The sequence below is a fragment of the Nerophis lumbriciformis genome, linkage group LG30 (assembly GCF_033978685.3).
Source record: "Nerophis lumbriciformis linkage group LG30, RoL_Nlum_v2.1, whole genome shotgun sequence".
In the NCBI taxonomy this organism is placed as follows: Eukaryota; Metazoa; Chordata; class Actinopteri; order Syngnathiformes; family Syngnathidae; genus Nerophis; species Nerophis lumbriciformis.
Window position 1 is genome coordinate 4022030 of NC_084577.2, and position 16940 is coordinate 4038969.

A 16940-nucleotide genomic window follows, 5' to 3' on the forward strand; every position below is an offset into this window, starting at 1 on the left:
ACGGCACACTAATGTGCCGCGGCACAGTGGTTGAAAAACACTGCTCTATTAGATGCAATGGTTTTCCCTATTGGGACCATGATTTATGTGCTAACGTGTTCATCGGTCCTCATATGGAAGGTACTTTTCCTTGTTGGTGTCTCAAGAAGGGTAGAAATACAAGAACACACACACACACACACACACACACACACACACGCACACACACAGAGACATTAACTGGACTCAAGGGACAGTAAATGAAGGTGTGATGAAGTTACAGACGGTGAAATCAATGTCTACAGACAATGAGAAAGCCACATGAAGACAAATATTAGCTCCGAGCAATGATGGTATCACGATGCCTTACTGTACAGCTGTCATGCGATTGAATTGGAGTCAAAGTGGGCAAGAGGCCCATTTAGCTTGATAAAGTCCAGGCTGTCACCACTCGAAATCCTGCAAACTTGATACATACCACTGCTGCTGTAACATGCTGACTTCTCCCTAGACATGTTGGCCTGCATGTTTCAATTACACCACTGAAGCAGGCTATCATGCAGTATTGTTGTTGATTGACACGGTCAAAAGAGACAATTATTAAAATGAGTCCAGAGTGGGGATTACTGACTGTTTAGGATACATACAGTCATGGTCAAAAACCAAAAGTTTTTTGTGATAGAGTGATTGGAGCACATACTTGTTGGTCACAAAAAACATTCATGAAGTTTGGTTCTTTTATGAATTTATTATGGGTCTACTGAAAATGTGACCAAATCTGCTGGGTCAAAAGTATACATACAGCAATGTTAATATTTGGTCACATGTCCCTTGGCAAGTTTCACTGCAATAAGCCACTTTTGGTAGCCATCCACAAGCTTCTGGCAAGCTTCTCGTTGTCACACCGCGGTCACTTGCCCTTCTTTTTGTGTCATCAGTCTGACGTCATCCCGGTTCCTTGATTGTTTCCACCTGTTCCCTATTACCCTCATGTGTCTTATAAGCCCACTCCTCCCTTTGTTCTGTGCCAGATTGTCTCGTTTATTCGTGCTCTCTAGCTTCCATGCCCATGTCCATGCCTTGCCTTGCCTCGTCTCGTGCTTATGTTCCTTGATCCTGAATCCCTTCGTTGCTATTTTGAGTTTTCCTTTCTTCCTCATCAGCAGAGTGATTTTTTTGTTATTTAGTTTATTCAGCCGAAGTGGTGAGTTATCAGTTATTTTTCATTTTTTCCTCAAATTTTTGAGTGACAATTTTTGCTAAACTTTATTAGATTAGATAGTGTAGAATTTTTCTTAGCTGTTGTTTCTTCCTCCTGTTGCAGCGTTTTATGTTAATACATTTTATAGCATATACGGCGCCAATTAAAGTTTGTCTTTGCTTTTGTGTTTTTCCTTTGTTCGGAGTGATTTTCGGTTGTTCATATTTTTTGGAACCTTTTTCGCCGATTAGTTTTTTGGTTATTATAGATATTGTAATTCCTTGACTTTGGAGGTGAAAGGAAGCTGTCAAATTAAAAGTTCCCTACTCTGCATCTGAGTCCTATCCTTTTTACCAAGCCTGACACTTGTATCATTTTTGACCATTCCTCTTAACAAAATTGGTGCAGTTCAGCTAAATGTGTTGTTTTTTTGACATGAACTTGTTTCTTCAGCATTGTCCACACGTTTAAGTCAGGACTTTGGGAAGGCCATTCCAAAACTTTAATTCTAACCTGATTTAGCTATTCCTTTACCACTTTTGATGTGTATTTAGGGTCATTGTCCTCTTGGAACACCCAACTGCGCCTCCTCATCAGTGAAGTATACACACAGACATATTAAACAATGGGCTTTCTAACAATTGGGAAGGTTTGTGTCATGTTTGTCCTCAAACAAAAAACAAACAAAACCATTATATTTCCCCCATCTTTTACCATTTTCAATCCTTTTTTAAAAATGCTATAGGGAGCCACTAGGGCGGCACTAAAGAGCCGCGGGTTGCTGACCTCCGTCTTATTGCGATACATAAACCTGCAGCTTAGTGGCAGAAGTTCTCAAGTTCTACCCAGTAGTAGTACACAGGATCCACTGAAATATTCTTATTTCACTGCTGTAGAGAAACTAAAGAACAAAAACCCTTCCATGAATTAGTCTTGGAGAAATTTCGCCATCTAATTCCGCGTTTCTTTTCAAACCATTATCACCTTCCAACTCTGTAATCGGTTGCCTGCAATTGTCTCGCTCCTAGTTCCACTTAACCCATCTCAATTAATCTAGGAAGTCCCAGTGAGATAAGGGATCTGTTCCATCTTGGCAGCCAGTTGTCACTCTCCTGACGAATCCACTCACCTGGTTGGCTAGATTGCAATCAGTACGCCTTGATTGAAAAGCAAGGACACAAAAGGACAAAGACAAAATCACTTAGGCAACCCATTAGATCTGGAATTGGCTGGCCATTCACAACAATACAGTAGACTCTGATAATCTCATGCAGATAAGGAGGAGCTAGAAAGTTTCTGTGTGACTCTAAATGTGTATGCATGAACTATAAATCCCCCTGTTTCTGTGGGTACCTGGTGATTGCTTGCCCACATTCCACACAACCCCGCAGTGTAATTGTGTTCTCCAGCCATAATCAGTTTGACACTTGGATTACCATAATGCACTTTATGCCACCACATTTCCATTTATTACAATATAGTTAATGCCAAAAAAACGTTGGAGAGCTTATTGTGCAGAAATAAATCAGCAGCATTAAGGAAGATTCTTTTTTTTTTTTTTTTTTTAATGAGGGCTTAAAAACAGAACAGTGAATGAAAACGCTTCACAGTTGCAAATGTACAGGTGGTATGAATATGGAATGGCACATACAATTATGTATTAATGCAATTTGAGAGGTTCACATTAAACTGAGACGGTACCAATTGCGGGTACCAGTGAATCCGTATCAGTGTTATTTTAACAATAAAATATATATATTTTATCCAACATACCGTATTTTCCGCACTATAAGGCGCACCGGATTATTAGCCGCACCTTCAATGAATGGCATATTTCATAACTTTGTCCACCAATAAGCCGCCCCGGACTATAAGCCGCGCCTACGCTGCGCTAAAGGGAATGTCAAAAAAACAGGCAGATAGGTCAGTCAAACTTTAATAATATATTAAAAACCAGCGTTCTAACAACTCTGTTCACTCCCAAAATGTACGCAAATGTGCAATCACAAACATAGTAAAATTCAAAATAGTGCAGAGCAATAGCAACATAATGTTGCTCGAACGTTAATGTCACAACACACAAAATAAACATAGCGCTCACTTTCTGAAGTTATTCTTCATTCGTAAATCCTTCGTCTTCGGTGTCCGAAGTGAAAAGTTGGGCAAATTTACGATCCACTGGCAGATGTTGGCGTCGTCTGGCGCTGCCTCCTCGTCTTAGTGAAGGTGTGTTCGCCTTCTGTCATCCACTGTTCCCACGCAGTTAGCAGTCTAGCTTCGAATGCCCTGTTGACACCAATATCTAGCGGCTGGAGGTCTTTTGTCAATCCACCCGGAATGACGGCGAGTATTGAATTAAGCGCGTAAGCGTGTCTCTCAATGTGCTGTTATGAGCTAGCAAATATAACAACTACACTACCCAGCATGCAACGATAGTTACGAGCATGCGCGGTAGCCCTGAGAAGCGTTGTATGCTGGCAGTTAGAATGTGGTTATGAGCACGCTGTGAGTAAACGTTGAGAACTCAGTTAACACGCCTCGTCTGCATTATTTATAATTAGACAGACAACACACTTAATAGGAGCCATTTTGGGGTCTTTACATAAACACACAAATGGAAATGAAACGTCACATATCCCAGCATGCACCGCGCGCTTCTTCTACGGGGAAAAAAGATGGCGGCTGTTTACCGTAGTTGCGAGACCTAAACTTTATGAAAATGAATCTTAATATTTATCCATATATAAAGCGCACCGGGTTATAAGGCGCACTGTCAGCTTTTGAGAAAATTTGTGGTTTTTAGGTGCGCCTTATAGTGCGGAAAATACGGTACTCAGCTGATGAGAACTGTGCTGTCCAGTTATTGGATATTGTTTTCCTAAACTTCACATGTGCAAGTATGCCTTCATTCCAGTTTGTTCTAGGTGTGTTGCCATAGTCAGAAAGTAGTCTTTTGGCATTCATTTGAATGTGGTAGTCCTGTCTTTTGTAGAACCTTAAAAAGTTGTTACCTGTTTGCTACAACTACGTGAAATTTGGGTAACACTTTAGTATGGGGAACATAGTCACCATTAATTAGTTGCTTATTAAAGTAACAAAGACTTCATTTAGAGTTATTTGGACACTAGAGGAACTTACTAAGTTAAAGTACCCATAATAGTCACACACACACTAGGTGTGGCGAAATTATTCTCTGCATTTGACCCATCACCCTTGATCACCCCCTGGGAGGTGAAGGGAGCAGTGAGCAGCAGCGGTGGCCACGCCTGGGAATAATTTTTGGTGATTTAACCCCCATTTCCAACCCTTGATGCTGAGTGCCAAGCAGGGAGGTAATGGGTCCCATTGGTATGACTCAGCCGGGGTTTAAACTCACAACCTACCAATCTCAGGGTGGACATAAGGGTTAGGGTTAGGGTTACTAATAAGCAATAATTCTGAGGTTATTGAGGGAAGACTCTTAGTTAATGGCTTACTGGTTGAATAATAAGGCCATGCAGAATAAGGCATTAATAAGTACTTAATACTAATGACTAATTAAGAGCCAATATGTTACTAATTTGCATGTTAATAAGCAACTAATTAATGGTGAATATGTGTTCCCCATACTAAAGTGTTACCAACATTTGTTCATTTGTGAACAAGGAAAGACACAGCCCTTGATGCACCTTCACTCGCTTTAGAATCAGAATCAGTATCAGAATAGTTTTTATTGCCATTGTTTGAGAACGGGTCCACAATTTAGGATTTTTTCTTGGTGCAATCGTGCAATATATAACACATAACAGGAATAAAATGAGCTGTTTATTAACTGTCGGTGAACGCATTGAACAGGAGGTGCTGTCAGCAACATCTTCCAGTCAGTAAGTCACTCCAGCGCAAACTACCAATGATGAGGTACAGCTAATGTTGTTATGAGCGCACCCTCTGACGTCACGTGTCACTTGGCAACTGGCACCACCTTTAAAAAAGGCACTCACTCACACACCCTGCTCTCATGAAACATCTCTCAACTGCATATGCCAGATATTACATCCATCCATTAGTAGTTAAATTACTTTTTGGGAAAGCAAGAAGCAACTATTTTCATTTTTTTTTAACACTGATAATATTAGAAATAGTTTCACCTTGTTCGTATTGTGAGTAGAATCAGGGATGAATATAAATGTTGATGACAACGGGGCAAAGTGATACTTTCGTAGGGATAGCTACAGTGCTGCAGTGTGTCATAGAGAGGATGTGAAGGATTATTCAACATGGAAAGCAGTTTTTTCAGTGATCTCTTGTCTGTCAGTGACACAAACAACCCCGGCTTCAGTGTTGACATAATATCCAATTGCACATGTTAATTAAATGTGGGCAGGAACATGGTCCAAACCCCCAGAGATAATTATGATAGGCTCTGGGTGCAGAGACTGTAACCACAGCTAAATACTTTACAGTACGTCTGTGGTACACAGATCTTTCCTCACAGTAATATGTCTGGGATTGCATCACCAACAATGGCAATCCTGCATCCCTTTTTTCAGATTGTCCCTTGACTGTGCGTTTGTGCCCATGCATGCAAACAAAGAGCTTCAGTCAGAGGATGGGGAGTCAGGTGGAGGTCTTTTACCAGATGAATGATGCGGATGGGATCAAAGAGCCCCAGTGTGTGCGTGAGAGAGAGACTGTAAATGAAGCCTACTTTGTTATACAAACCCTGTTTCCATATGAGTTGGGAAATTGTGTTGGATGTAAATATAAACAGAATACAATGGTTTGCAAATCCTTTTCAACCCATATTCAATTGAATGCACTAAAAGACAAGATATTTGAAGTTCAAACTCATAAACTTAGAATTTCATGGCTGCAACACGTGCCAAAGTAGTTGGGAAAGGGCATGTTCACCACTGTGTTACATGGCCTTTCCTTTTAACAACACTCAGTAAACGTTTGGGAACTGAGGAGACACATTTTTTAAGCTTCTCAGGTGGAATTATTTCCCATTCTTGCTTGATGTACAGCTTAAGTTGTTCAACAGTCCGGGGGTCTCCGTTGTGGTATTTTAGGCTTCATAATGCGCCACACATTTTCAATGGGAGACAGGTCTGGACTACAGGCAGGCCAGTCTAGTACCCGCACTCGTTTACTATGAAGCCACATTGATGTAACACGTGGCTTGGCATTGTCTTGCTGAAATAAGCAGGGGCGTCCATGATAACGTTGCTTGGATGGCAACATATGTTGCTCCAAAACTTGTATGTACCTTTCAGCATTAATGGTGCCTTCACAGATGTGTAAGTTACCCATGCCTTGGGCACCAATACACCCCCATACCATCACAGATGCTGGCTTTTGAACGTTGTGCCTATAACAATCCGGATGGCTCTTTTCCTCTTTGTTCCGGAGGACACAACGTCCACAGTTTCCAAAAACAATTTGAAAGGTGGACTCGTTAGACCACAGAACACGTTTACACTTAAGTCCATCTTAGATGAGCTTGGGCCCAGTGAAGCCGGCGGCATTTCTGGGTGTTGTTGATAAATGGCTTTTGCTCTGCATAGTACAGTTTTAATTTGCACTTACAGATGTAGTGACGAACTGTGGTTACTGACATTGGTTTTCTGAAGTGTTCCTGAGCCCATGTGGTGATATCTTTTACACACCGATGTCACTTTTTGATGCAGTACCGCCTGAGGGATCCAAGGTCCGTAACATCATCGCTTACGTGCAATGATTTCTGCAGATTCTCTGAACTTTTTGATGATATTACGGACCGTCGATGGTGAAATCCCTAAATTCCTTGCAATAGCTCGTTGAGAAATGTTGTTCTTAAACTGTTCGGCAATTTGCTCACGCATTTTTTCATTAAGTGGTGATCCTCGCCCCATCCTTGTTTGTGAATGAATGAGCATTTCAAAGAAGCTGCTTTTATACCCAATCATGGCACCCACCTGTTCCCAATTAGCCTGTTTACCTGTGGGATGTTCCAAATAAGTGTTTGATGAGCATTCCTCAACTTTCTCAGTCTTTTTTGCTACTTGTGCCAGCTTTTTTGAAACACGTTGCAGTCATCAAATTCCAAATGAGCTAATATTTGCAAAAAATAACAAAGTTTTCCATTTCGAACGTTAAGTATCTTGTCTTTGCAGACTATTCAATTGAATTTAGGTTGAAAAGGATTTGAAAATCATCGTATTCTGTTTTTATTTACGATTTACACAACGCGCCAACTTCACTGGTTTTGGGTTTTGTATTATGCAACTACTAGTACAACTGTGTGTGACATTCTGTCTCCTCTTCTCATCACATTTTGTTTTTTTGAGGATTTGCTTTTGTAAGAGGTAAAATATACTGCTTTCATGTTGCCTTTTCAAGTTCTCGTCATGCATCGAGTCGCATCTTTCTTCTCTTTAATAAAGATAATAGGTCAATATGCATCTGGCATCAAACAACATCTTAGCCCACACATGTTTGCCATTGAGGCGTCTGACTGTCAAACTATTGCCTTAATTCTTGCTGCCTGCAAATTACCTTTTAGCAGACACTGTTTGATGTAGATCATCAGCAATCAGCTCATGTGTGGATGTGTTTTATTGACTAGTAGGCCATTGGTTGTTAGAGATAGTACTTCCTTCCCTGCAAGGTGGCTGTTATCATTAATAACTTCATTACACGACACATGCATGTTAGCTACCTGTGCAAGTCAATCTTTGAGCGAGTATGATTTGAAGGTCTTCTGAGTCTTAAACGGGACCCATTTTGCAAAACAACTTTTCTTACCTATTGCTACCTGTTTTTTGTGTATCTGCATCCCGGAAATTTTAAATCAAACCATGGAGGCATTGCGGATTTAAAAAACGATTTGGCCTTCCTTCATACTTCCTCTAAACAAGTCATTCGGAATTTGCCCAATTTGTGACATTTTTCCAGTTGTTCCAGCAGATATCTCCATAAATGGTAAAGTTTTACCCGGAGATCTTTAGGCGAGTGCTTCCTTGTAGTCTAAAGCTTTAGTCAATAAGCTCCTTATTTGTTTTCCTCCTCTTGTTATGGGGCAGACTGGCTCGTACATACACATGCATCCACCGATATTGGCATTTTATTTTACAAAGTAGTGTATAGTTTGGAGCCATGTAAAGAAGACCACCCCATTGTATTTGCTGATGCTATTCTGTTGTTGTTGTTGTTGTCTCTCTGTCTAATCCCCCACTTGTCCCCGCAATTTCCCCTTCTGTCTTACTTTTTTTCTCTTTCTATCCCCTCCTGCTCCGATCTATGGAAGTAGAATTCACTCACATCAGCTTATATATATACATATATATATATATACATATATATATATACATATATATACATATATATGTATATATATCAATATGATATTAATACTTATGCATATATTAATACATATACAAATACAAATACAAATAAATAAATAATTTGTATAAATGAATGCATATTTGTAAATATATTTTTGAGATTTGAAAATATATACAAATAAAATGTATAAATATAAAAATGTGACATACAATTAAATCAAGAATGCTTGATTTTGTATTTGTATTGAATTTGCACATGTGGATCGCTTTTTTGCTTTTGTGTCAATGAGACATTCCTCCCACAAACCAGATGCACAAATAAATGTGACCTACACACTCCCCTGAACAACCAGCAGAGGGCACTGCAGCCAGAGCGGTCTGGGTCACAGAGCATTATATGCATTATATGCAAAATGCCTGAAGTTCTCTGCACAAAAACAATCCACGTCTTTACAGAGAGAATGCACAACGGGCCTGAGCATGCTAACGTTAGCGTTGAATTAGCTAATGCTAATGTATCCAGTTAATCTGAAAGACCATGCTAGCTGCTTATTTTATTGTACCAATGCCGTTTAATGACCTTGTCCCGATGTAGATACTGATCTCTTATCAATGCAATGTGTGTCAAATTGTCACCATATATCAATCATCATATAAACCTCCCGAGTGTGCTTCTGATTGGCTCGCCAGTGTCTGAACATGTCTATGACCGAGACCGCTCTGGCTGCAGTGTACTCTGCTGGTTGTTCAGGGGAGTGTGTAGGTCACATTTATTTGTGCATCTGGTTCGTGGGAGAAATGTCTCATCGGGACAAAATCAAAAAAGCGATACACATAAGCAAATTCAATACAAATACAAAATCAAGCATATTTATATTAAAATCTCAAAAATATATTTACAAATACGCGTTTATTTATACAAATTATTTATTTATTTGTATATCACATTTGTATTTGTATATTTATTAATATATGCATATGTATTAATATCCTATTGATTTATATAAATTGATGTGAGACAATTCTACTTCCATACCGGTCCGGCTGTCCCCAACATTAATATAAATCCATTTAATAAAGTCAAATACAAATAAGGCAACAAGAGAAATATCCCACACTTCTCTTTTGAAAAGTAAATCTGTACAGCAAATATGAGCATCTACATCAACAATATGACTTGCCTGAGTAGCTGGACAGGAGAAAAAAAATAAAATAAATAAGAACGCCTACAAAACGGCACATTCTGAAGAGACAGCCAGAAAGCGACTTGAAAATAGTCTGTAAAACATAATCTAAGCAAAATGTGACTATATAACCATCATTACATGTTACGTAGACCACAAGGAAGTGTTTTAAATGTAGAAAAAAGTATAATACGATCCCTTTAAAGTATACTTTTCCACATACCTTAAAGGAAAACTGCCTTTTATTTGGAATTTTGCCCATCACCCACTATACTGAAAAAAGAACACGCATACCTTTCCCTTATCTGTTTGTTTTAACAGGGAAAGTACAAAATGAATCCCAATATTTTACCGAATTTTAAGTGCAAATAATCCCGTGCTTAAATGCACCCTCCCATAATTCAAGTAAAAATTGCCACGACTGTGCATCAAATAATCCCTAAACTTCCTACTAAAATAAGCAAAGAGACCAAGCAGCGGCTGCAGCGGCTCTTCTAGTGCGACCAGTTCGCCATCCGATGGGGTTTTATTCCCACCGTGCTGTATTTGGGCTTCAAACAGGGAGCAGATCCAGGAATGCCGGATCCCACAGTCTTGAGTTTACTTTGGGGTTGAGGACCATGAGCGCCACCATCAATAATTCCCATTAGGCCTTGTTTAATGTCTACCAAGTGTTATTGTAGCATCATCTCTGTATCAGCACATGTTATTTATACATGTATTCTCTCCAATGGAAAAAAAAAAAAAAAAAAAGGAAATTAAAACTGCTAGCACAAGGCAGCTAACAAAACAGGCAATGGGCAAATCATTTATTTCACTGCAAAGTCCTCTAAAAAAAAAGATCCAAAAACCGCCAACAACGCTCCATTTACATGCCATGACCTGCATATTGACCAAGCTACAGTGACATTGTTAAAGGGGAACATTATCACCAGACCTATGTAAGCGTCAATATATACCTTGATGTTGCAGAAAAAAGACCATATATTTTTTTAGCCGATTTCCGAATTCTAAATGGGTGAATTTTGGCGAATTAAATGCCTTTCTAATATTCGCTCTTGGAGCGATGACGTCACAACGTGACGTCACATCGGGGAGCAATCCGCCATTTTCTCAAACACCGAGTCAAATCAGCTCTGTTATTTTCCGTTTTTTCGACTGTTTTCCGTACCTTGGAGACATTATGCCGGAGGGTGTAACAACACGAACAGGGACGGAAGTTGCACCAGTGGCCCAAAGATGCGAAAGTGGCAAGAAATTGGACGTTTGTTCCGCACACTTTACCGACGAAAGCTATGCTAAGACAGAGATGGCAAGAATGTGTGGATATCCTGCGACACTCAAAGCAGATGCATTTCCAACGATAAAGTCAAAGAAATCTGCCGCCAGACCCCCATTGAATCTGCCGGAGTGTGTGAGCAATTCAGGGACAAAGGACCTCGGTAGCACGGCAAGCAATGGCGGCAGTTTGTTCCCGCAGACGAGCGAGCTAAACCCCCTGGATGTCTTGGCTCACACCGTCAAGAGAAGGATATCGACCTTAGCTTCCCTGGCCTGCTGACATGAGGGTATGTCTACAGAATATATTAATTGATGAAAATTGGGCTGTCTGCACTCTCAAGGTGCATGTTGTTGCCAAATGTATTTCATATGCTGTAAACCTAGTTCATAGTTGTTAGTTTCCTTTCATGCCAAACAAACACATACCAATCGTTGGTTAGAAGGCGATCGCCGAATTCGTCCTCGCTTTCTCTCGTGTCACTGGCTGTCGTGTCGTTTTCGTCGGTTTCGCATGCATACGGTTCAAACCGATATGTCTCAATAGCTTCAGTTTCTTCTTCAATTTCGTTTTCGCTACCTGCCTCCACACTACAACCATCCGTTCCAATACATTCGTAATCTGTTGAATCGCTTAAGCCGCTGAAATCCGAGTCTGAATCCGAGCTAATGTCGCTATAGCTTGCTGTTCTTTCCGCCATGTTTGTTTGTGTTGGCTTCACTATGTGACGTCACAGGAAAATGGACAGGTGTTTATAACGATGGTTAAAATCAGGCACTTTGAAGCTTTTTTTAGGGATATTGCGTGATTGGTAAAATTTTGAAAAAAACTTCGAAAAATATAATAAGCCACTGGGAACTGATTTTTAATGGTTTTAACCATTCTGAAATTGTGATAATTTTCCCCTTTAATGTTGGAGCTAAACACAGAATAACTACATTTCTGGCATATTAACATTATGCTAGCTGCAGGAACTGCTACTGCTGTATCTCCTTTGAATTCTGAGAAGTTAAAGATCGATAATAAATTATGCATCGCACATGTATAATAGAAGAAATTGGTAAATTTTGAAATTAAACACGTACGCTACCAACTAAAAATAATGACAAACTGAAACATTGGATACTGGCTCTCAACTTCATTTTGCTAAAAATGTACATGGCGGGTTAGTTCGCAACAGTGTTGTAAATAAATGGGTTGTACTTGTATAGCGCTTTTCTACCTTCAAGGTACTCAAAGCGCTTTGACACTACTTCCACATTTACCCATTCACACACACATTCACACACTGATGGAGGGAGCTGCCATGCAAGGCGCTAACCAGCACCCATCAGGAGCAAGGGTGAAGTGTCTTGCTCAGGACACAACGGACATGACGAGGTTGGTACTAGGTGGGGATTGAACCAGGGACCCTCGGGTCGCGCACGGCCATTCTTCCACTGCGCCACGCCGTAACACGAGCCTAACAGTGAGGCACAGTTGTGGCAATTTGTGCTTGAATTATGGGAGTGTGCACTTAAGAATGGGATTATTTGCACTTCAAATACGGTAAAATATTTATTTTCTACTTTTCCTGCATTCTGTATTGCTGATGGTTTTGCTATGAAAATGTGTTATATATTTTTTTTCATATTTGTTAATTTATTACTTGGTTACAATACATAGTTTTAACACTTGAATGTTGTAAACTGCCCAAATGTCACCAAATTCTGTACAAAAAAAGAGGCATTTTTATACAAAAATTTGTAAATTTTCCTATTTTTAAGTAATGGTCCAAATTAGTGTTGTCCCGATTCCAATAGTTTGGTACCGGTACTGGTACCAAACTTAGTTTGATACTTTTCAGTATTTTTCGATACTTTTCTAAATAAAGGGGACCACAAAACATTGCACTGTTGGCTTTATTTTAACAAAAAATCTTAGGGTACATTAAACTTATGTTTCTTATTGCAAGTTTGTCCTTAAATAAAATAGTGAACATACTAGACAACTTGTCTTTTAGTAGTAAGTAAGCAAACAAAGGCTCCTAATTTAGTCTGCTAACATATGCAGTAACATATTGTGTCATTTTCCATTTTATTATTTTGTCAAAATTATTAAGGACAAGAGGTAGAACATGAATTAGTAATCTTTTTTTTTCATTTTCTACCCCTTGTCCCTTATCTACTTGTTCATTTACTGTTAATATCTGCTTACTTTCTCTTTTAACATGTTTTATCTACACTGCTGTTAAAATGTAATAATCACTTATTCTTCTGTTGTTAGGATGCTTTACATTAGTTTTGGATGATACCACAAATTGGGGTATCAATCCGATACCAAATACTTACAGGATCATACATTGGTCATATTCAAAGTCCTCATGTGTCCAGGGACATATTTCCTGAATTTGACACGACGCGGCGACGACGGGGGCGCAGGGTGGTGGTGGACCGGTACTTTTCAGAGGCGGTATAGTACCGAATATGATTAATTTGTATCGCGGTACTATACTAATACCGGTAAACCGTACAACCCCAGTCCAAATATGTTGGTTAAAATGCAAACAATGCACAAACCAGTCAAAATTAGAGTAGTGTGCAAAAAAAAAAAAAAAAAAAATCCCCCAAATGAGGATAATAATGCTGCAAAAATTATGGAACATTTTGTGGCACATCTGTGCAGGTGCCAGGGTTAATCCTGGGTCAGCAACTGGATAGAGACGTATGGCCGACCCTTTGAGTAATTTGGAGGTGTGTGGGATCAAAGAGTTTCAAGGCCACTATGGGTACCAAAATTGTGTGTGTGCGTGTGTGTGTGTTAGTGATAAATTGAGCTCCCCTGTCCTCCTACTAGGGCCTGTAATTGTTCATCAATCTTTCACCCCTTCCACCAGTACTGTCCTCATACTCCTTTCAATCCCTCTTTCCCTAGTTTTTACCATATTCTTCCGTCAAAATTGCTGTCCGTTGCTTATTCTGTACATAACAAAGGTGTCCTTAAAGGGGAACATTATCACAATTTCAGAAGGGTTAAAACCATTAAAAATCAGTTCCCAGTGGCTTATTTTTTTTTGTCGAAGTTTTTTTCAAAATTTTACCCATCACGCAATATCCCTAAAAAAAAGCTTCAAAGTGCCTGATTTTAACCATCGTTATATACACCCGTCCATTTTCCTGTGACGTCACACAGTGATGCCAATACAAACAAACATGGCGCATAGAACAGCAAGGTATAGCGACATTAGCTTGGATTCAGACTCGGATTTCAGCGGCTTAAACGATTCAACAGATTACGCATGTATTGAAACGGATGGTCGTAGTGTGGAGGCAGGTAGCGAAAACGAAATTGAAGAAGAAACTGAAGCTATTGAGACATATCGGTTTGAACCGTATGCAAGCGAAACCGACGAAAACGACATGACAGCCAGCGACACGGGAGAACGCGAGGACGAATTCGGCGATCGCCTTCTAACCAACGATTGGTATGTGTTTGTTTGGCATTAAAGGAAACTAACAACTATGAACTAGGTTTACAGCATATGAAATACATGTGGCAACAACATGCACTTTGAGAGTGCAGACAGCCCAGTTTTCATCAATTAATATATTCTGTAGACATACCCTCATCCGCTCTCTTTTCCTGAAAGCTGATCCGTCCAGTCCAGTTGGAAATGCATCTGCTTTGAGTGTTGCAGGATATCCACACATTCTTGCCATCTCTGTCGTAGCATAGCTTTCGTCGGTAAAGTGTGCGGAACAAACGTCCAATTTCTTGCCACTTTCGCATCTTTGGGCCACTGGTGCAACTTGAATCCGTCCCTGTTCGTGTTGTTACACCCTCCGACAACACACCGACGAGGCATGATGTCTCCAAGGTACGGAAAACAGTCGAAAAAACGGAAAATGTAATGTGTTTGAGAAAATGGCGGATTGCTTCCCGATAGCGAATAATAGAAAGGCGTTTATTTCGCCAAAATTCACCCATTTAGAGTTCGGAAATCGGTTGAAAAAATATATGGTCTTTTTTCTGCAACATCAAGGTATATATTGACGCTTACATAGGTCTGGTGATAATGTTCCCCTTTAAGAAAACTTTATATATTCATTATGTTTCCAACTCTGCATTCTTTTTTTCTTGGCCAAATTGCTCTCATGGACACTCCAGCTGGAGAGTGGGTGCACTTTATACATTGCACTTCCACTTGTGATGTATGAGTGCTGCTATGTTTGTTGAACAGCCACTTATCACCGAAATATCACTCCCCTAGCACTCCATATCCTTATGTACTTTGTACAGACCCCACCTGTCACCTCTAATGACCCTTTTTGAAGAACTGTCTAAATAACAGCGTGTAAAACAAAATCTGTCACACAGTTCCACCTGTGTGCCATACATCTTAAAGGGGTCATATATACATCCCTGGTCTGCATAACATGTAAATTTAGTGCTTTGGTCAACATTTTGCCTAGATTTAGTTTTATGGACCATCTCTCCAGGATGCACAGATTTGTAGGCGGTCTTATTTAAGAAGTCCTCCTCCAGGTCAAGCCCCCAAGCCATGTTGTAGATTTTAGCGTTTCCATATTGAGTCTACTAACAGATATAAGTTGGAACTATCAATCAATCAATGTTTACTTATATAGCCCTAAATCCCGAGGGTCTCAAAGGGCTGCACAAGTCACAACGACATCCTCGGCTCAGATCCCACATCTGGGCAAGAAAAAACTCAACCCAATGGGATGACAATGAGAAACCTCGGAGGGGACCGCAGATGTGGTCTATTAACTAATTAATTAATCAAACTAATCAATACTTTTTACTGGAATTGGCAACGGCGGGGGGGTTTTAGCATGCGTAATAGTGTGATGTTGTTGCGCTATATTATGAACTAGTCAGGGTGTTATATTTTATTTTGAAGTATCGCTTTTATTTTGAAGAACCGGATATCCGGTGCGGGAAGTGTCTTTGCTGTTTTTTCGATTACTTTACTTCCTCTTCCTTCGGACTTTTGAATGAGAAGGTAATAGTTATTCACTGCTCCATGTTTCTTCATATTGTAAATATTCTTCCTAAACGTTCCTAGATACTTGAAAAGTTAAGCCAATAATGTTGTGTGTACAAGTGATGTGTTGTTTAAAGTAATTTTTATGCACAATTTTTTTTTTAGAAGTAGAGCGTCGAATGTGTGAATTGTTTGGTAGTATTTACGCATGGTATTTACATCACACAGGAGCAGATATCACTCCGCCAGAAAGTTGAGACCTGTGTGTGTGTGTTTCGTGTTTCCAACACAGGTATGTGGATTTGTGCATTATTATTATTTTATGAGAAAACGTTTTTGTTAATGTGATTTAATTTATTATTATTTTTATATGAATGAATGTTTGTTCTCTTCCTTCGGACTTTTGAATGAGAAGGAGCAGATATCACTCCGCCAGACAGTTGAGACCTGTGTGTGTGTGTGTTTCGTGTTTCCAACACAGGTATGTGGATTTGTGCATTATTATTATTTTATGAGAAAACGTTTTTGTTAATGTGATTTAATTTATTATTATTTTTATATGAATGAATGTTTGTTCTCTTCCTTCGGACTTTTGAATGAGAAGGAGCAGATATCACTCCGCCAGACAGTTGAGACCTGTGTGTGTGTGTGTTTCGTGTTTCCAACACAGGTGGCCAATAAATACTGAACCGACGGCATGGTGAAGTGTCTTTATTTTAAGAATAAGACTCACTACACATGCATGTGCATGTATGAGCCAGTCTGCCCCACAACAAAAGGACAGAGAAAAAAATGTACCGTATTTTCCGCACTATAAGGCGCACCTAAAAACCACAATTTTTCTCAAAAGCTGACAGTGCGCCTTATAACCCGGTGCGCTTTATTACGATTCATTTTCATAAAGTTTCGGTCTCGCAACTTCGGTAAACAGCCGCCATCTTTTTTCCCGGTAGAACAGGAAGCGCTTCTTCTTCTACGCAAGCAACCGCCAAGGAAAGCACCCGCCCCC

General features: G+C 39.7%; 1 pseudogene; it reads left to right on the forward strand.

Annotated features, from left to right (window-relative positions):
- Positions 1 to 10052: 10052 nt before the first annotated feature.
- On the forward strand, positions 10053 to 10283 carry LOC140676721 (mitochondrial import receptor subunit TOM7 homolog pseudogene; annotated as a pseudogene).
- The last annotated feature ends 6657 nt before the right edge of the window (positions 10284 to 16940 follow it).